The 21,352-nt window shown below is 40.2% G+C and overlaps 1 protein-coding gene and 1 long non-coding RNA gene across 6 annotated transcripts in view; one reads left to right on the top strand and one right to left on the bottom strand.

Annotated features, from left to right (window-relative positions):
• FNBP1L (formin binding protein 1 like) overlaps nucleotides 1-21,352 on the bottom strand; it is a 134,499-nt gene that overhangs the window by 77,058 nt on the left and 36,089 nt on the right. The gene's annotated exons all lie outside the window — the stretch shown is intronic.
• On the top strand, nucleotides 12,301-21,292 carry LOC130683382 (uncharacterized). Of its 2 annotated transcripts, XR_008997064.1 has the most exons (4): nucleotides 12,301-12,988; nucleotides 16,474-16,661; nucleotides 16,784-16,839; nucleotides 21,184-21,292. It is a non-coding gene; the product is annotated as an uncharacterized LOC130683382 (long non-coding RNA). The 2 variants fall into 2 exon arrangements; XR_008997065.1 differs by lacking the exon at nucleotides 12,301-12,988 and having other exon boundaries at nucleotides 16,155-16,661.

Raw genomic sequence — 21,352 nt, 5'->3', positions numbered from 1 at the left:
CTGGATAGTAATGCATGGTGAAGAAGAAATAACTGATAGCTATTCCCTAAGTCAAAAGAATCTAAGCAGGCAAAAACGAGAAATTATTTCCACCATAGTAGTCTCTGCCATTTGGGGAGCCGGGCTGGCTGGTGCTGGTACAGGCATAGCATCTCTAGTCCTCCAAGATAAAAATTATAAAGCCCTCAGTGATACTATCGACCATGATTTCCAAACAGTACAACTTACTCTAGCCCGGCTAGAAGAGTCTTTATCCTCCCTAGCTGAAGTTGTACTACAAAATAGAAGGGTACTTGACTTACTGCTCTTGCAACAAGGAAGACTATGTGTGGCCTTAGGAAAACAGTGTTGCTTCTATACCAACCACTCAAGTGTAATTCAAAATTCTTTGACTGAACTAAAAACTAAGATTCAAAACAGGCAGAGAAACAGAGCAGTCACCCAAAACTGGTATGAAAGCCTTTTCAGTTGGTCCCCATGGCTAACAACTTTATTATCAGCAGTAGCAGGTCCCCTCTTACTTCTGATACTAGCTCTTACATGTGGCCCCTGCCTTATCAATGCCCTCCTCAAATTTGTACAGAAATGGATCTCCACCGTCCAACTCATGGTCCTTAGATCTCAGTACAAGCCCTTGAGTAAAGAAGAACCTATTCCGTTACTTCAAAGATTTGAAATAGAACAAAACTCAAGGGGGGGAATGAGGAGTCCTGACTAAAAAGTCTTGACATAAGCTACTCCATTTTATAAGTGACTTTATTTTATAAGAGGTCATATCAAGAGGAAGTTACAGGAGTTACAAAAATTTAACCAACACAGTTACCAAAACTGGCCAGATGCTCCCAGCCAATAGAAAGAAGATAACTCGCCCACCCAGCAGTCAAAATTCAGTAAAGGTCAGGTCATATCTAGGCCCGCTCTGCACACAGCCCACTCTGCGCATGGCCCGTTCTGCACACGAGCCCTTTCCTGTGTATAAAAGGAGAATGAACTTATACTTTGGGGTCTCCACCTGCAAGTGTGAGACCCCAGCATGCTGGCTACCCAATAAAAGCTCTTGCTTTTGCATCCACGCAGCTCCTGGTTATTTGGAGGTTGATTACACGGACCCAACATCCAGTATACCAAGTCCAGCAATTGTTTGGCACCAGAGACTTCAATCTGTTGATCCTGATACATGATTACTATCCCTCACCCCACTCCTCTTCACTTCCATCTTCACACAGCTGGGCTTCTATAAGCCATCATTATAATCACTCCTTACAAACAGTCCCACTGCCCTTGCCCTCTTTCTTTGCCAAATTTCAGCCCTTCTTTTATATTCAACTCTTCACCAACCCTTTGCAATGCTGCTGAACAAAGGGGAAAAGAAAGAATGGAAGAGAGGGGGAGAGAGAGAGAAAGAAAAAGAAGAGAGAAACAGAAGAGAAGGAAGGGAGGGAGAAAGGAGGAGAAAGAGAAAGATAAAAGGAGAGAGGAAGGGAAGGACTAACCACACTGACTAGTCATATTTTGAAATTTGTGCCTATTAACCTAAAAGGCTTTAATGCTACATACTCCAAACCCATTCACTGTCTCATTATCCTAGCCAACTGTCTTATACCTTCTTCTACCTTAAACTTACACCACCTCCTATCCACCTCACTCTCAGCTAATAATGTTGCTTCCTACTTCACTAAGAGATGCAAAATCAGAAGAAATTCCTACTTCACTAAAAGAGATGCAAAATCAGAAGAAATTCCTCATTCTCCAGCAATATTTTTACCACAAACACCTATGTGCTTTTCTTCTGCCTTTCTATTACTTTGCATAAACTATACACACCCCTAGTGTTTCTGCTTACCTGAAGAACCAGTGCAGTTTCAAGCTCAGTTGTTAAAATGTTTAAGACCCTGTATTTACATATGCTTGATGTATTCCAAGAGCAAGAAACTGAATAAGCAAGCTACAGCTGAATGAGCAGAGGCTGAATCAAAGTGTGTGGGGTCAGAATGCAGATCACACATGCCTTAGCTTCCACTGTAAGGACCTCGGCTTTAACTGTGACTGATATAATACACTGGAGGGTCTTGAGTATAAGCCTGATATAACCTCACTCACGTTATTAAACAAATCACTATGGCTTTTGCGTTGATTAAAAAAAAAACTGAATCAGAGCAAGATTTTTTGGGAAGCTACTACTATAATCCAGACCAGAAATTACGCTGCCTTGGTTCCAGGTGGAAACAGCACAGTGGTGAAAAGTGTTAAGATTTTTGGATATATTCTGAAGGCAGAGTCAACAAAATTTTCTGATGTTTAGAGTATGGGTTGTGAAAGAAAGGTATCAATTCTGAGCACCACGATGTAGAAAGATAACTAGTTGAACTAAACTGGGACAATTAAATGAACAAGTTTGGTTGAAGGGAAGACAACGGTTTTGATGTTAGGCAGTTAAGTGTGAGATATCCTTAGATAGCCACATGGATATGCTGAGTTGGCATTTAAATACCGATGTCTGGAATTCACCAGAAGTGGTCTCCCTGAAGAGACATGGTAAGACGTGATCCTTGATGCAATCTCAATTAAACTTTGTTGTAAACCAACATTTAGAGGTCAAGAAATTGAGGAGGAACCAGTAAAGGACACTGAGAAGTAACCAGTGAGGTATTAAGTAAAACCAGAAAAGTATGGTATCTTGGAAGCCAAATGAATTATGTATTATTTCAAGGAAGAGGAATTGATCCACTTTGTCAAGTGCAATTGAAAATAAGATGAGGACTGGAAACTGATCATTGGATTTAGCAATATGCAGATCACTGACAACATAAACAAGAGCAGTTTTGTTGATATAGTGAGGGCAAAAGCCTGACAAAAGTGGGTTCAAAAAATATTAGGAAGTGCTTACTTTGGAAGCACATATACTAAAAAATATTAGGAGGGCAGAAATTAGAGATAGTACATATAGACACCACTTTCAAGGAATTTTAATTTAAAGGAAAGGAGACACAGTGATAGCTAAAGAAAGTGGGGTCCAGTGTGGACAGATTTTAGACTGAGTAAACAATGGGATCATATGCTAGTTGAAATGATACAAAAGAAAGGAAAACACTGACAATGTAGAAGCAGGAGGGATGATCTAGAGCAATGAGAACTGAGTAGGCGAGAGGAGATGCATACTAAGTGGAGGGGCTGACCTTTGCTAGAACCATTGGCAGTTCAGTTAAAGCAACAGGACAGAAGGCAGAATAAATAGGCACAGGTTTAGACAGGTTGGTAGGTATGTATGTAGCAGCAGCTTGTGGAAAATCCTCTTGTGGTCCCTTTTCAATAAAATAGGAGACAGGGTCACTAGATGAGATTAAGGATATTAGAGGTTGTCAAGAAGTTTGAGGGGTTAAAAAAGAGTTCTGCTACCTCTTCTGCATTCATAATGTAAGCCAGTAAGCATCAAATATCTGTGTCTTGCCTGAGGGGGACTGCCCCCTGGCAAGTTCACTCTGCATTGTGAGACCAAATACAACAACAGAACATTAGGGGTAAAAGGGTTTGTACCAAGCTTTATTCTCATGGTAGCAGGTCAAGTGCTGGAATCACATCTGCCTCTGGGGTGTTCATAATCCGTCTCAATCTCTGCCTCAGGGAAGAGTACTAGACAGAGCTCTTTATACAGTAACACTGACAAAAATGGCTCATTGCCAACAGGTATGTAACTGCAGGATAAACACTCTCCAAGTGCCTAAAAGACCCAAAACGTCTTGTAATAATGCCAAAGTTGTATGGATAGGGGAGACCTGGACTTTATCTATGACTGCTTCTGGGATAACTTTAGTCTTACCCAACCAGAAAACCCCCAAGAATTTTAGACAAACCAGGTCCCTGAACCTTGGTGCTGTTCACAGCCCATCCTTTTCCTGTAGATGTTGCAGGAGTCTATGCATTGCACCCTACAGTACTGTAAGAGAATTAGAAGTACGCATGGTATCATCAATATAATGATACAGCCACACCACTGGCAGTTTCTTCCATGCTGCCAAGTCCTGAGCTACAAGTCCATGACAGATGATGGGACTGTAGAGGTACTCCTGTGGAAGGACAATGTAAGTCCATTGCTGTCCTTCCCATGTGAAGGCAAATTGTTCCTTTCCTGTTCTGTGTCAAGGAAAAGAAGGCATTAGCAAGATCTACAACATAATGGCATGTCCCTAGGTCATGACTGAGGGTGCCACAAGGCCTGCAATAGAAGGGCTGGCAGCACACAGAGGGGGTATAACTTTATTCAGTTCTCTGTAATCCATGGTCAAATGCCAGGAGCCATTTGGCATTTTTACAGGCCATACCTGGGAATTAAAAGGGTTATGGGTGGGCTTTATAATACCCATCTTCTCGAGTTCCTGTAGGGTTTCTCCCATTTCTTTATGTTCTCCAGGCAATTTTTGTTGTTCGGTATTAGTCACCCACAGGCTGGCTTAGAGGCACAGGCAAAGCTACCAGCAGATACTTAGTCTGTCCCCTCAGAACTGCTTTCACCATACAGTATCTCAGTCTGAACTCACCTGCAGTGGTCTGCAACCACAAAGTCCTGCAGGATATCTATACCCAAAACATATGCAGGGATGGGATATATATAGTATACCCCTCTGGGGGTAGATGCCCTATTCCCAACAGAATTCAGGCTTGTTTCACTCTGATAATCTTACCCCTGTATCCATCTATAACTGTGGGACTCCCAGGAAACCGCTCAGGGTTGCCATAAATCAGTGAGCATTCAGCTCCTCTGTCTACCAGACCCAGGATATATTGTACATACACTGGGGACCAATGAATTGATATTTCAACATGTGGCCTCTAGTCCATACCCAGTCCTCCAAGGCAGGGGCCTTGACTGTCACCTCAGTCAAACCGTATTGACCAATCATCTTCCTGTCTGGGTTCAGGCGAGGTCAGCTTATTCTCCAGCAGGAAGTCTTGCAAACATACAAGCCGGACTTGTGGTTTTGTCTCAGGTCTCTGCTTCTTGGTCCTCAGCGGCCAAAAAACCACTGCTCTGACTTCAATTTTTGCTACAGCTTCAGTAAGTTTCTATTTGACTTCCCAATCCAATTTCTCTCTGTCTGCTCCTGCCCTTATTAAATCAACCCACATCTGGGTCCTTATGACCTCCACTGGGCCCTTTAGACCCCTCCTCTCAGTAGCGGATGATCTTCCCTTCTGTGACCACATGGCTTCCACCTCCCCCAAATCTGTTAACCACATTTATGGGCTGCCCTAAGTGAGGAACAAGAATGGCCACTAAGGGATGAGAAAGCCATTTGCAGCACCATATCCTTCTTCCCTACTGGAAACAGCTCCTCGTCCAGGCAATAATTTACTGGGTTATAAATGGCATTTTTCATGCCCAACTCCCCTAACACCTGTTGGAGCTCAGTATACATCTACCATCTAGCAGGGGAGGATGGATGGTAGTCACCCTCATTGGGCCACACAGTGAGAAGTGCAGCCATTACCCGTTAAAGAAGTGAATGGTTCCCTGGAATGTGGTGTGCATTCTGCAGTCAAAGGATGAATTGTCAGGGAATTCAGCTTTCCCATCTCTAATCCAGACAGAATGATCCCATCCACCCCTACATCCAACCCAAAGGCAAAGGAACAAGGCTGATATGGACTCTGAAGGTTTCTGCGTAAACCAGGAGCCCAAATCCACTAGCTCTGCCTGTGTATAGGGGTGGAGCACAGTGCTCCACAACCTGGAAGAGGGGCTGCACCTCTCCCAGAGGAACCCACAGTTGCTGTGCTTTTATTTTCTTGACTACAACAAGGTGGGAATTCAATAGAGGAGGGGTTGGTGCCTCCAGTACTGCATCTACCTTCTTGTTCTCTCCCAGCTCCTCCCCAACTTCCATGGCCGACAGCAGCTCTCTCATTCCACAGAGCACCTCCTCTAGTGCATCTTTTACCTTTTCCACAGTGCCTCTCAGTGATGCTATCTCAGTTTTCAACAGCTCTCTTTCCTTTACCTCTATACCCAAGAACTGGCATTCTCTTGCTGTCTCTTCTTGTGCTTCTCGCAGGAGTATGTCCTCCTTCACGGCCTTTGCCTCTTCCACAGTGCCTTGCAGTGATGCCATCACATTGTTCAGTAAATCTTTTAGTTTCTCCACAGCACCTCATAGCATGCATTCTTGTGCTCTCTTCTTGTGTTACCATTACATCCTTTACCATCTCTGTAACACCTTGCCACAATGCCATCTCAATCATCAATGAATTTTTTTCTTCTTTCATGACCTTTACTTCTTTGTGTGTTTCTCACAAGAGCATGATCTTCTCCTTTATGGCCCTACTTAACACCTTGAAGAAGAGCCAACCTACGGTTCGCATCACTTTGTAGGCACTCCGTTTAAGGAATTCCCTATTTTGCAGAGGTCTCCTCTACTGCCTCAGGTGTCACTCCACCTCCCCTCAGTGCTGGGGAGGGCCCCAATCCTCTAGTGGGAAAGCCACCTTCAGCTACTTCCTTGGAGGATACCCAAGTGTCTCCCCATCCATAGGTGCAGCCTGCTTAAGTACCCCTCCCATGAGGGCAGCTTATTATTATTATTATTACTATTTTGGTCTGCAGTGAATCCTGCCAACTATGCCAATTGTCTTGCCTAAAGGGGACTACCCCGAGGCAAATTCACTCTGGATTCAGTGAGAGCAAAATAACAGTGAGACTATGAGAATGTTAGGGTAAAAGGGTTTACACCAAGCTTTATTCTCACGGTGTCAGGTAGAGTGCTGGAATCATGTCCGCCCCTGGAGCATTTGCAATCCACCTCCATCTCTGCCTCCGGACAGAGCACTGGAAGGAGTTCTTTATATAGTAACACAAACAATAACAGTTCATTCCCAACAAGTGTGTAAGCATTACCCTATGTAGTAGGCCAATTACATCATCAAGTAGTTTAGGATCAGGTGAAGATCCTGGCCATAGGATCCTTACATTATAACAACACAAAATACCATAATTAACTCTTTCATGTATGGTTTATAAATGAATACACAAAAGTCCTTAACTAATGAAGCAGGTCTTTTAAAGGCAATGATTAACCAGGTCACATTAAATTCCACACACACACACACACACAAAAAAAAAAAATAACTTGTAGGATGATGATGGTGAGGCTATGAGAATGTACCACAGATTTCTAACCACAGGGAACATAGCAGACCAGAGGTCCAACTGCTGGGCTTCCCCCCAGCTGCTACCAACAAAGACTGAGGGAAGCAGGGATAAAAAGACAGATCTGGTTCAGGGAGACTAAGGGCAATTCTGACAGGTGAACTTGGTTCAAGGACTCCCTGACACCCTTGCCAAACTCTCCTAAGAACTTCACTGCAGCCTAAGATACTTCTATTCAGTTTCCTTCCCCTTCCCTCTCTTCCTCCATCAGGGTCAGGCTTGCACAGTAACCTTACGGCTCTTTCAGGCTCCTCTGGTTCCTTCTTAACTTTTTTTCACAGGTATTACCTCTAATGCATTTCTTGTATGTTTAATACCATTTTTGGTGGCAAGTTCTCAGAGAACACAAGTTAATACAACTGAAATTTCTTTAAATGCCATAAATTTAACTTAAATCTTTGGTAAAACTCTTATCTCTGAAAATCAAGAGTAGTTTTGTATCATGTTTCTAATGAGGCTAACAAACATATAATCACTGAATGAAGCAAAGCCTTGAGAGAGTTATACAAATTTGAATATAATATAATTTTTTCCTGTGCTCTGCCCTGTTCCTGTTCTTAAAAAGCAGAAAGCTAAAGTCCTTCAGATATAAGATCAGAAATGACTGAACACAAGATCATTTGGGACATTCTCACTTTAGTGAAATGCTAGGCAGTACAATTTTTCACCATCTCTACTTCTGTGCCTTTTCTGACAGTACAAAATTACATTTTCATAAACCTTATACTGTATTTTATGCAATTAAAATTTTTAGGTATCATTTGTCATATTATAACAGGGTTTTACAGGATATGCTAAAAAATAATTTGAAGTCCTGGTTAGAGTTCTATTTGTATGTAAAGTTATATTTTAATTCATTAAAAATCATCTAAATAAAAAAATTAAACTTGCTATTCAAAATTATCTGCTCTTTTATAAAAAAGAAATAGTTACTAGTTACTAAATGGACCTATAATTCCAAATATGAAGCTACAAAGAAATAGATGTTTCTAAACACATTATATAGTTAAGATACTTTTCCTTTTAAAAAACTTTTACACCTTAGAGGTTTTAATGATTCCTACAGTACCATTTTTTAAATTGTACTAAAATGTACATAACATGAAATTTACCATCTTAACCATTTTCAAGTGTACAATTCAGTGGTTATTCACACTGCTGTGTGAAGTGCATTCACACTGTTGTGCAACCATCACCACTATCTCCAGACCCCTTTCATCTTGCAAAACTGACACTCTGTACCTATTAGACAGTAACTCACACTCTTTCATCCCTTCAGCTTCCGGCAACCACCACTGTACATTCTGTCTATATGAATTTGACTATTCTGAGCACCTCATGCAAGTGGAAGCATACAGTACTTTCTTTTTCTTTTTCTAACTGGGTTATTTCACTTGCCATTTCTTTATGGGTCTTCCATATTGTAGCATATGTCATAATTTCCTTCCATTTTAAAGCTGAATCATATTCTACTGTATGTATATGTCATCTTGCTTATCCATTCATCTGTCAACGGACACTTGTGTTGCTTCTACCTTCTGGCTAGTGTGAATAATGCTGTTATGAACACAGATGTACAGATTATCTCTACAAACCCTGCATTCAATTCTTTTGGGTAAATGCCCAGAAGTGGAATTACTGGATCATATAGTAATTCTATGGTTAATTTTTAAGAAGCCACCATACTGTTTTCCACAGCAACTGTACATTATATTCCCATCAGCAGTGCACAAGATTTCCAATTTCTTCACATCCTTGTCAACACTTGTTATTTTCTGGTTCTTTTTTTTTTTTACACAGCTATCCCAATTAGTGTGAAGTGGTGTCTCGTGTAGTTGTAATTTGCATTTCCCTAATGATTAGTGATCTTGAACATCTTCTCATGTGCTTATTGGCCATCTGCATATCTTCCTTGAAGAAATGTCTATTTAAGTCTTTTGCCCATTCCTTACAGTGTTATTTGGTTTTCTTGTGCAGCTGTAGGATTTTAATTTTCTGTATTATTAATCCTATGCGGATACATGATTTGCAAATATTTTCTCCCATTCTGTGGTTGCCTTTTCACTATGTTGATGCATGAAAGTCTAATTTTTTAATTTTTTTTGTTGTCTATGTTTGTGGTGTCATATCCAAGATAGCACTGCCAAATCTGAAGTCATCAAACTTTTCCCCTATGTTTTCTTCTAAAAGTTACACAATTTTACCTTTCATACGCAGATTTTTGATTCACTGTTCATTTTGAGTTGGTTTTTGTACATGTTGTAAGGTAAAGATTCATCTTTATTCTTTTGCATGTGGACATCTAGTTTTCCCAGCACCTTTGTTGAAAATTATCTGATAATATATGTGAGGGTTTATTCAGTTTTTGTACATGTTGTAAGGTAAAGGTTCATCTTCATTCTTCTGCATGTGGACATCTAGTTTTCCCAGCATCTTTGTTGAAAATTATTTGATCATATATGGGAGGGTTTATTCTGGGCTTTCTATCCTATTCCACTGGTCTTTATGTCTGTTTTTATTCCAACACTATACTGTAGCTTTGTATTAACTTTTGAAATCAGTAAGTGGGAGCTCTCCAACTATGTTCTTCATCTGAACCTATATGAATTTTGGAACTGATTTTTCTATTCTGCAAAAAACTGCATTAGAAATTTGACAGAGGTTGGATTGAACATATACATCACTGGGTAGTACTGACATCTTGACAACATTGTCTTCCAATCCAAGGTACATGGATGTCTTTCCACTTACCTATGTCTTTAATTTCTCTCAGCAGTGTTTAATAGTTTTCAGAGGATAAGTCTTTCACCTCTTTATTTATTCCCAAGTTACTCTCTTTGTTGCCATTATAAATGGGATTGTTTTCTTAATTTCCTTTCAGATTGTTAGTATATAGAAACACAACTGATTTTTGTATGTTAATTTTGTACCCTGCAATTTTGCTGAACTTCTTTATTAGTTCTAAAGGTTTGGGGTTTGTTTGTGTGGAATCTTTAGCATTTCCTGCCTATAGATCATATCATCTGCGAACAGAAATAAGTTTACTTTTTCCTTTCAGATTTGGATATCTTTTATTTCTTTTCTCCTATTACTGCTCTGACTAGAAGTCCAAATACTATGCTGAATAGAACTGATAAAAGGAGGCGTTGTTGTGTTGTTCCAGATCTCATAGGGAAAGCTCTTTCACAACTGAGTATGATGTTAGCTTTGGGTAAGCAGGTAATTTTAAACTGGGTCCCAAAAGCTAGGTAAGATACAGACATCCAGAAATAAGAGGAAGAAATTCTAGGAGAAAGGAACTACATAACCAAAAGCAGGAAGAAAGAAAAGATCATTTCCAAAATTTAAGTTAAAATCAGACAAAATCAAACAGGAAAGTATCACCTAAACCCATACTGTTCCTTATCCAAGAAAATAACAGAGGTAGCTATCAAAAATAAGTATGGTGTTATTGTCCAAATTCTATCCTTGTCAACTAAATCATATGATACACAAGATACAGAAATCCTGTGTGTTACCAATCTACGAATTCTACTGAACAAGAGGACTACTAACTAGTGATAAAACCCTGTGGGATAGAACAACTTGAACTCTCTTGCTGTTAACAAATGCCCTTCTAAGTTTAGTACAGAGACTACCTTTTTTAAAAGAGGCCACCGTATTAGAAAGAAGAACATCTGGTTAGTTTCTGAAATAACTTCAACATCTACATACAGAAAGTAAGTGACGTGATTCTTTGGTAAGTCACACAGAAAGGTTGGGGTTTTTTTAGCAACAAATTTCTAAAGAACAGATCATGTATAAAGCTTAATATGAAATATTTTCAGAAAGGTGACACAATTGTAAAACATTCTATGTGCTTCTAAAATAACTGAATTCACTGAAGTTCTCTCTCAACAGGCAAATCCAAAGCATACTTTATGCAGTGCATTTTTTCAATTATGTTTTCTTTATTGCAAAATATACCAAACATGTAAAAGTGGATGCAATGAATATGTAGTTCCCACTACAAAGATATTTTTTCAGTAGTCATTTAATACTAAAATGCTAATTTTAATACCAGTATTTTATTTATTTTAGCATTACTTCATTTCATAATAAAATATCAGCTTTAATACAAGCATTTTAACGTGTTCAGAATTCAGTAACTCCTTTAAAAAGCCAGTGTAACTAAAGCTGTTTAAAATACAAACTGTAAATACATTTTTATAAATATATTAAATATATTACAAAATGGAAAATACACATAGAAATGTATAAAATATGAATATGAAACAAGCATGGTTATTCTAACATAAACTAGCATCTGTAATATAAAGATTCTAAAATGAACAGTATATGCATTGATGACCGTATAATAAAACCTGAAAATGAAATTTTATTTGACCTTTTAAAAAAATAATCTTTCATTGAAAGAGCCAATTGCATCATTTTTATTATGTATATTCTTATGCAAAGTTTTCCATCTGCTGATACATTTTCTGTCTAAAGAGAAAAAGTGAGGAGACAGCCACAAGCTAACACCACATATCTTCCTCTGATGCGTTATGCTTCAAGTAATCTCACCTCTTGATATTGAGAAAATCTTTGGAACAGTCATTTGTTTTCTTAACAGGGACTAAAATATTTTTAAGCAATAGAGCTATAGCTTTTACTTCACATATTTTTGGTTTGGCCTTTATCTCCTTTAGTTTCATCATGTAGAGATGAAGGTACCAACAGTTACCTTCATCGTTTTCAGTACTGTCATTTTCATATTCTACCTATTTAGAAGGTCTTTGAATTACACAATTATTCTTGCTAGAGAGCTATGCTTTATCAATTATTTTCTTCCTCTTGAAAATTCTGGAGTTCAGAACAGTAACCTTTGTTTAATCTGATACTCTAATGTAGAGTATATAACTAGCTGAGCACATTTCAAGACACAAATGGTTCAGATTTTTAAATTCCAAAATAACTGCATTACACTAATATGCACATCAGACCATTCAGGTAACACATGGTGCATCAGACCAAACACCAATACAACACTACACGAACCCCGCACAAACAGTACGTTAATGTTTGCTATATTCATTTAAGGCCTTTGTTTAGCTTTTAGTAAACTGCGTTAGGAAAGAGTATAAAACATAAATGTGATCTATTCCCACTAGGATGTTTAAACATTTGAACAGTAAGGTATGAACAAAGGGCCACGTGGTGGAAGCTGCTCGGGCTGAGAGTGGGGGTGGGGGAATTGATAAGGGCCTGGCAATATCTGTTTGAGTTTTTTAAACCTACCAATAATATTAAGACAAATGTAAAGGAAAGATATAACCGGCTTAGGCGACGTCCGGGAAAGAATGTGAACCCTGTAGTACTCAGCCAATGAGAAACCAGGGGAGGGACTTGCGTACTAGGAGATAAATTATTGGCGCCAAACTCCCCAGGTGTGCCTGCCCACCAGACACCCGATCTTGCAAGACCGTTATTAAAGCCTCGCTCCGCTGTTCTCTTGGTCTCCGTGTCCACTTATTGAATTTGGACCAGTGAGTGTGTTTCTCACAATTTGGGGGCTCGTCTGGGATCCTCTTGCCTGTGCGAGGTGGGGGCCCAAGCGGAGTGGGAAGACGCGTCCCGCCCGGCTTTGGGTGGCCCGCTGTGTCTGGGCATCTCACCTTCGCATGGAAGCCGAGGGGAGACCCGAGACTGTTGTGCGGAGACAGCGTGACCGACGCAGGGGAGAAAACACAGGCACCGCAGCAACCAGGCAACCTTGTGCACGAGCCAAGGTGGGAAAATTGGGCTGTAAGTACTGCCTTGGCGGTTGGGCATTTTTCAAAGGTCGAGTGTGTGTGGCTGAGACGAGTAATCTCCGGGTGTGTGCAAGAAACTTCCATTATGGGGGGTTGAGTACACAGGGATCTCAGACACAGGGCCATCTTGAAGGATGAGAAATACAAATTCTAGGCCTAGGGAAGCAGGGAAAGGGAACCACATGTGCTCCCTTAGAATTCCCCCCAGCTAGCCTGCTGGGGTGAAGGTTACGGTACTGAGGGGACGCCTCCTGTACTGGGTTAAAGACAAACAGAAGATGATCAAATTTTGCTGTTTTGTCTGGATTAAAGTTAGATCAGATGAAAACTGGCTTTGCCAGGTTTGAGTTATTTTTTGATGGTAATAAAGCCTCCAGTTCACCTGAGGAATCTGTTGGTTACCAAGGGTGCTTCCCCTATTTCCCCTCAACACCAGGGAAGGGAAAGCTAGGGAGGAGGAAATACAAGAGACCTCCCAGGACAAGCCCTGGTGTTGGGAGAGCGTTGTGTGTTTTCCTCAGTCCCTTTCCCCGCCGCAGCCGCAGCCACAGCAGAGAGTTGAGGGGCAGGGACACAGCAGTGAGGCAGAGTGAGAGTTTTGTTTGGAGTTAACTCCTAGAGAGAGAAAGTGCAGGCGGCCTCGGCAGGGAGGGGCGCCCTGGGAGGTTAGAGAAAGTTTTAAGTTAAAAAGTTGTGCACTTTGAGGGTGCTGGTGGCCTGAGAGAGAGGAGCACCCCAGGGGTTGGGGGTTCCCTCTTTAAGAATTCTTTAGGAGTGTGGCCAGCACCTGGAGGTGTAGACTTGTTAGGTGGTCTCAGGTATCTTTGATGAGACATTATATTTCTTATCAGTCCTCTGGGTAATTCTGCAAAAATAGCTTAACACAAGAAATTTACTGCTTTTAGTCCCCTCCCAGGATGGCAGCTTCTTGGTTTGGGAGCTTATCAGGACTGGCTGCCCTTCCGGGGGGGGGGGCGGGGGGCAGAGTTATTGTCTGGTAATAAGTTGAAGGCCTTGCTTCTTGACCTCCTGGGTATTAAAATGCAATCTTTGAGGTAGAATCCTTCCTGCCTTTTGCTATGTTGTTTACGGCTGCGCCTGCATGCTGAATTGATTCCCTGGGTTGCAGACTATTTGGGGTCAGAAAGAAAAAAAATAGCATATAGGTAAAAGTTAAAGAAGAAAAGCTGGGCCTGTATGATTAACATAAGACAGGCTATGCTGAGGTACCCTCCTTTACCTGAGGAATATTCAAACATTCCAGGCCAAGTTGCTCCTGTCTTTTTGAGCTTTAATCAATTAACTGAGTCTTTTTAGTGGACTTTCCTGGCCTTTTTCTCTTTCCACCCCACTCATATCAACAGGCATTCAGAGGTGAAAAGAAGTATGGCTTTAGTTCATTTGCATCTTTCCTCCTGGGTGGAGAGACGTTCATCTCCATGTCAATGGGTAATTACCTGGACAAGGAGGGCTTATCTGTACCTGAGAGGTGAAGGGGGGGGATGGTTTTTGGCTGATGTTGGAGCCTGAAAGAGAAACGGCCCCAGACCACAGCTTGTGAGCAATAAATAGATTTTAAACTTTATTTCTCCCTTTGACTGATTTCAGTTTTTAGAGGTATTTTGCCCCAAGATTTCCTCTCCCTGAACTTAACAATGCAAGAAAGACTTAGAGTTTCCCTTGCCTTCTGGGGAGTCCACCAGGAATCCCAAGATGTTTCCATTGAGAGAGGTCCCACTAGGACAAGGGGAAATTTGTTAATACTCCCCTCATGGGTACTGAGTTGAGAAATTTTAAGCATTGCTAGAAGATCCCCTTGGCCTAGTGGACCAACTAGATCAATTCCTGGGACCTAATATATATACTTGGGTTGAACTGATGTCCATCATGAATATCCTATTCCCTGGTGGTGAGAGGGGGGTGATCAGGAGAGCTGCTGTGTCCATTTGGGAACAAAAACACCCACCGGGCCAGGGTGTCCAGCCAGCAGAACAAAAGTTCCCAAATGTAGATCCTAGATGGGATAATAATAATCTGGGGGATAGAATTAAAATGCGGGATCTTCAAGGGCTAATTATAAAGGGAATTAGGGAATCGGCCCCCAAGATCTCAAAATGTTTCTAAGGTGTTTGAAGTCCAATGGGAAAAGGAAGAAACCCCAACTGCATTTTCATAGACTCAGGGACCAGATAAGAAAGTATTCCAAGACTTGACCCAGAAGCTCAGGTAGGACAGGGTCTTTTAATAGTCAATTTTGTAACCAAAAATTGGCCAGATATATCTAAGAAATTACAGAATTTAGATGGATGGAATGAAAAACCTAGAGAAGAATTACTGAGAGAAGCTCAAAAAGTGTTAGAAGAGAGGCTAGAAGCTTGTATTTCAAATTGTTAAGAGAGAGAGCCAGACCCTCTCCAATGGACCCAGCGAAACTGCAAATTCTAGAGGAATTGAAAGCAATCTTTAGTTACCACCCCAGTCCTGGCACTCCCATCATTAGATAAGCCATTTCACTAGTTTCTTACTGTTGAACAAGGTTCTCTGTAGGGGTTTTGACCCAAGCCTGGGGAGGAAAGAAACAACCAGTACCCTTTATGTCTAAACTATTGGACCATGTCTCTTGAGAATAGACTGAATGCATTCAGGCCATCGCAGCCATGACCTTAGGTGGAAGAGAGCAGGAAATTAACTTAGAGGAACCCTCATGGTCAGTAGTTCTCACCAGGTTCGGGTCATACTTACTTAATCAGTGGGCTGGGCGCTGACTAATAGATTCTACTTGAAAAAGATGACCTGATCTTAACCACAGACACCTGTCTCAATCCGACCAGCTGCTTACGTGCAAGAGAAGCTGAAGGCCAATCAGAATTGAGCCATAGTTACATAGACCTCATAGAATATCAGACTTGGTGTAGTCCATAACTTCAGAAAAATTTGGACAGAAAGAGGCCTCATACACAGTAAAGGAAAGGAATTAATTCATGGGGAATTAATTAAGGAGGTTCTGGAAAATCTTGTACTTCCAGCTGAGATTTCTGTAACACATGTGAATGGTCACCAGAAAGGAAGTTCTTATGAAGCAACGGGGAACAGGATTGCTGAAATAGCTGCTAAAGATGAACCTCACTCCAAATATCCCTAAAATCTCATTGATCCCAAAGTTTTCTAAGGAGATTAAGAAGCTACAGGAGGTGGGGACATCTCGAGATGAGAAAGGGAGGTGGACTTTACCAGATGGGAGAAAAATGATTGGCCAGCCTATTATGAGAGCTGATGAACATGTTATATAGAGGGAGCCATTGGGGTCCTCAAGTGATGTGTGATGCTTTGTTAAAGATTTATGAGTGTATTAGCATTTACACCATTGCTAAGCTACCATATCTGGGAAGGGCAACAGACTTGCCCACTATGGAAACAAAAGATCAATTTTTAAGGGAATATGTGCTGGCCATGTCTTCTAACTTATTTTCTCTCAAGCTGAAAGGACTCCTCACCCAGACTCGCCCCGCTTGAGTTCTTTGGTCACTGCTTCTTCAGTCACTGCTTCCAGCCTAGAGACCTGGTGTTAGTAAAATCCTGGAAAGAAGATCGACTCCAGCCCAGCTGGGAAGGCCCCTACCAAGTGCTCCTGATCACGGCGACTGCAGTGAAGACAGCTGAAAAGGGTTGGAGACTGACTAGGGGATCTGGGGACAAAACAGAATTGGCAGGTGTCAGACCCTTAAGGCTGAAACTAAAAAGAACCTAAAAATGCTAACTTTTATCCTTCTAACTCTGTATTTCACAGGCAAGTCACAGGAAGCCCTAGAATGAGAAGGAACTCCTGGTTATCCTGTCAAACTGGTAATCAATATTACTAAAACATCAAGCCCCAAACCATTAGGTTTGATGCTTGTCAGGTTCTCTCTTGTGGTGATCTAAATGACCAAAGACAGCTTTCTGAAGATAATAAGTATCTGTCCTGAATGGACAAATCTTAATAGAATAAAAAAAAAAGGCAAGCAGGCCCCATGTCCAAGGTAGAGCAGTATTTGGTGGACTGCCCAGTTTCAAGGGTGGACAGCCCCTCATGCAGCAGAAAAATCTTTAAAAGAAAGCTCCACTTAGCTAAAGGAATTCCTCCTGACAGTTGCCAGGATAGACAGTGTAAACCCCTTTTATTAAGATGGGAAGGAACTCCTGGTTATCCTGTAACTATACATAAACCTCAAGACAGACTCGGTGCAGATGTCATTGGAGTAGATCCTGTGAGAAAGTTTGGGCAAGACTTCAGCCATAGTGGCCACCCCCAATCCTAGACTAGTTACTGTAACAGAGATAAAATATCTAAAACACACTCTTGAAATAGAGTTATGGAGACACCAATGCCTGGGTAGAGTGGGTTAAATTTTCAGTACTCACTTTGAATAAGAGCGATTGTTACGCATGTGCTGCTGGATGGCCACAGGCACAGGTGGTCCCATTCCCTCTGGCTGGGACACAGACAGCACTGAGATGAATTGCATGTTGGCCCTGTACCAGGACAAGGATGCTTGGGAAATGAGACTTGTAAGAGCTTGTCTTTACTCTTACATGCACTAAAGAAGTCAGACCCAAGGGCAATCCCCTTTTTCTATAGGAAGATGAATCACTCCTCATGCCTCTCTAGGCAAGGGGAAGGTTTCAGAACTCCTCTGGGGAGCTTACTGACTTGTACCCATGTCCTAAATGTCTCTAAAGAAGGCAACTTCTCGAAATTATGCATCCCCCGAGCGGATGTTTAGTGGTACTGTGGAAAGGAGAACTTGCGCTATTCGTTGCCACCCACCTGGACTAGGACTTGTGCTTTAGTCCAATTGGCCATTCCATTTACCTGAGCATTTCTCTCCACACCCAATGAAAAAATTTTTTAGAAGTTGTAGATCATTACAAAGCACCACTTTAGCTAATGAATTAGCTGAAAACTGGCACCAGTGACCCTTTTATAGACTGGTTGGAAAGATAGTTTGGAAAATAGAAAGGTATAGTTGCCTCTGTTTTAACATCCCTTGTTATATAGTTGTGAGACTTTTAACTGCTGTAGGATGCTGTATCATTCCTTGTGTGAGAGGCTTGACTCAAAAGATTAGAGGTAGCCATAAACAAGATTAGAGAATTTTGAGAAAGACCAAGTGTAAATTATAATACATTACTGGGAATAAAATCAGAAATTCTTAAATAAAAAGAGGGGGGAATTGTTAGGAAAGAGTATAAAACCTAAATGTGATTTATTCCCACTAGGATGTTTAAACATTTGAACAGTAAGGTATGAACAAAGGGCCACGTGGTGGAAGCTGCTCGGGCTGAGAGTGGGGGTGGGGGAATTGATAAGGGCCTGGCAATACCTGTTTGTGTTTTTTAAACCTATCAATAATATTAAGACAAATGTAAAGGAAAGATATAACGGGCTTAGGCGACGTCTGGGGAAGACTGTGAACCCTGTAGTACTCAGCCAATGAGGAACCAGGGGTGGGACTCACACACTAGGAGATAAATTATTGGCGCCAAACTCCCCAGGTGTGCCTGCCCACCAGACACCCGATCTTGCAAGACCGTCATTAAAGCCTCGCTCCGCTGTTCTCTTTGTCTCCGTGTCCACTTACTGAATTTGGACCAGTGAGTGTGTTTCTCACAAACTGTAAGGTCTAAGTGCAGATTTTATTTACAATTGTTTTTGTATCTCACACCTCACCCAGTATTATTTTCTGGATCTTGATTTCTGAGCCTCAGGTTCCACAGCTGTAAAACTGAAGAAATTACATGACTCAAAAGTGAGCATGTTAAACAAATGTAAATAAAGCACTCAACACAGTGTTTGGCACCTGTGGCTATTATTCATTCTTTCAACTCAACAAGCGAATGAGTGTTGAGCTTCACGAGCTTCACACTAGAGATACAATGTGAGTAAAAATATAATTACTGGGAAGGCTAGTTATTAACCAAATAATAAAATTTCTCCTTAATTTCACTGGCTAGAACTCCCAAAATAATATTAAATACTGCAGTGACAGTTGGCAATTTTCATGGTAAGATTCCTTTATCTGAACCTGTATCAACATACAGATTTTATGTCTTCAAGCAAACACAACATATGAAAGCTGTACTTACAAGAAAATTATAGGATGACTTCTTTATAGGAGTCCTTTAAAACAGTATGTGTTCTCAGCAAAATTAAAATTATTTTACTGATCCAAAATAAATTTACATACTACCCAAACATATCTGTTGTCTGAAACAAGAACTACACATTATGTATATCTTCCTTGTTCAATCTGTTAATTACTGACAATACCATAGCATCCATACTGATGATCCACCTTCCCATCTGTCCCTCTCATCTCACCGTTCTTTGAAATTTAGGGATCCTACTGATTTTCATTTCCATTTCACGTTAGCCTCTCTATTGTTCAGCCCATGCTCTGCTTCCCAAGTCTCAAACTTGAGTCCAGGGTCATTCACTGACTTAAGGGTAAAGCCAGGACTACAGTTCAGAATTGACTATACTTTATATCTGTTTTTTTCTTTGTTATGCTCTTGCCCTGGATCAGATTCTCTGGTCATTTGCTTTCACTATTGTCCTTGGTACCTACTATCCTAGACTACTTTCTGCCACTCTTCCTCTGTAACACAGTATCATTCCCCTGGAACTGACATTTTATCCTTTGTCCTGAGACCAAAGGATATCATTAGCAAAAAGGAAAGTAACAACACAGCCAGTCTTTATGTATATGCATTTAAATTCTAAGAATATTCTCTAGAACAGCACTAAGCATCCCTTTGCATAGTTTCTCTTTAATTTCTTGGCCTTCTTCCATGCTGGGCTTGTTTTCCTTTTTACTCTATATAGTCTCTTTTCCCTTTTCCCTGTTTGAGACTCTTAATCCATGCAAGTATGAAATCTAATCATAGGCCTTCATGGCTAGAACTTCAAAGACCAGCCTTTGTATTTACAGATGAAGAAACTGAAGCCTAGAGATTAAGCTACTTGCTCAAGGTAACACAGCTGAGTAACAACTGAATCGAGAACCCAGATGTCTTTTAAGTTTTTCCTGTTTTGCTCCTATAAAACATACATGTAGTTAAGTAAATGCACTCAGACTGTATTATTGAGAGAGTAAATGGGCTTCCTGGCTCTCATCTAATCTGAAGAGATACCTAGTTGTTGGTATATTCATGGGAATAACTCTAAACACTCATAGCATATAATTATGGTTTAAATATTGATATAATTTAGCTATCTCAATATTTAATATATATGCTCTATTACATTTGTAAGCAGAATTGACCCAAACAAAATTTATGGCTTATTTTCATAAGCAGTATTGGAAAATCTTAATATTTAGAATTAAGAAATTATAATGTTATTAGTAAATTTTTATATGCTAGATAACAAGCATTGTAGATTAATCAGAAATCACTAAGATGCAAAGGCAGGAATATTCAGAAAATATGTATATGACAGCTGTTTCTCATTCTTTCTTACATGTAATATATAATTATAATACTGGTGGGAGGCACTGAGTAAAAGGGGAATGGTCAAGCAAAGAATTCTCTTGCACATTAACATAAAACTAGGCACTATTAATAATACCACTTTAAATTTACATGGCCACTTTGTCCTTTTTACATAAATTCTGTGATTCTTATTTCAACCTCAAAAACTAACTTGTGAGGAAGTAGGGTAGTTGCCTCTAGCTTTCATTTCCATATACCATTACTGTGCATTGTACTTTGAATGAATACATAATTTCAGACTTTTCAAAAGAACTTCATTTTAAGTCTGATTCTTTTATACTCCTAAAACAGCACTGGAGTAAATCTTATACTGTACATGAAGATGTACTTACTAATACTATACATCTATGAAGTAAGTTCAAAGGGAGACTATTAAAATTCTTACCTAAAACTTTAATGTCTACAGCAAAATGACTGTCAATAGAAAAGTAATAACTCCTATTTGCTTAATGTGACATATATCATATATTTATGAATAACAAGATATACAGTAGAAAAGTACACATATGGAAGAAGTTTAGCAGCTAAGAAAGGATGGAAACAAGGCGTATAAGTTTTCAGGTTAGCACTGTGTTTTTCTGGTAGATTTATATTCAAATGGCATGACTGAAATTTTACATAAAGACTAACACTTTCCTTTTTTTCTCTTTTCAGTTTATTTCACTGTCTACTTCCAAAAAGGATTGAGAAGAATGACCAACAATTACACAGAATTAAACTGTTTATTCACAGATGACAAGGAAATACAATGAAGTGCTAAAAAGGTTTGTTGTATTTTGTTGTATTTTTTTGTTGTATTCCTAGCTCAGAAGTAAAATCTGTT

This window comes from Manis pentadactyla, chromosome 4 (assembly GCF_030020395.1).
Source record: "Manis pentadactyla isolate mManPen7 chromosome 4, mManPen7.hap1, whole genome shotgun sequence".
NCBI classification, from domain to species: Eukaryota; Metazoa; Chordata; class Mammalia; order Pholidota; family Manidae; genus Manis; species Manis pentadactyla.
The sequence above is the reverse complement of the archived record's forward strand: the minus strand, read 5'-3'. Positions and strand labels throughout refer to the sequence as shown.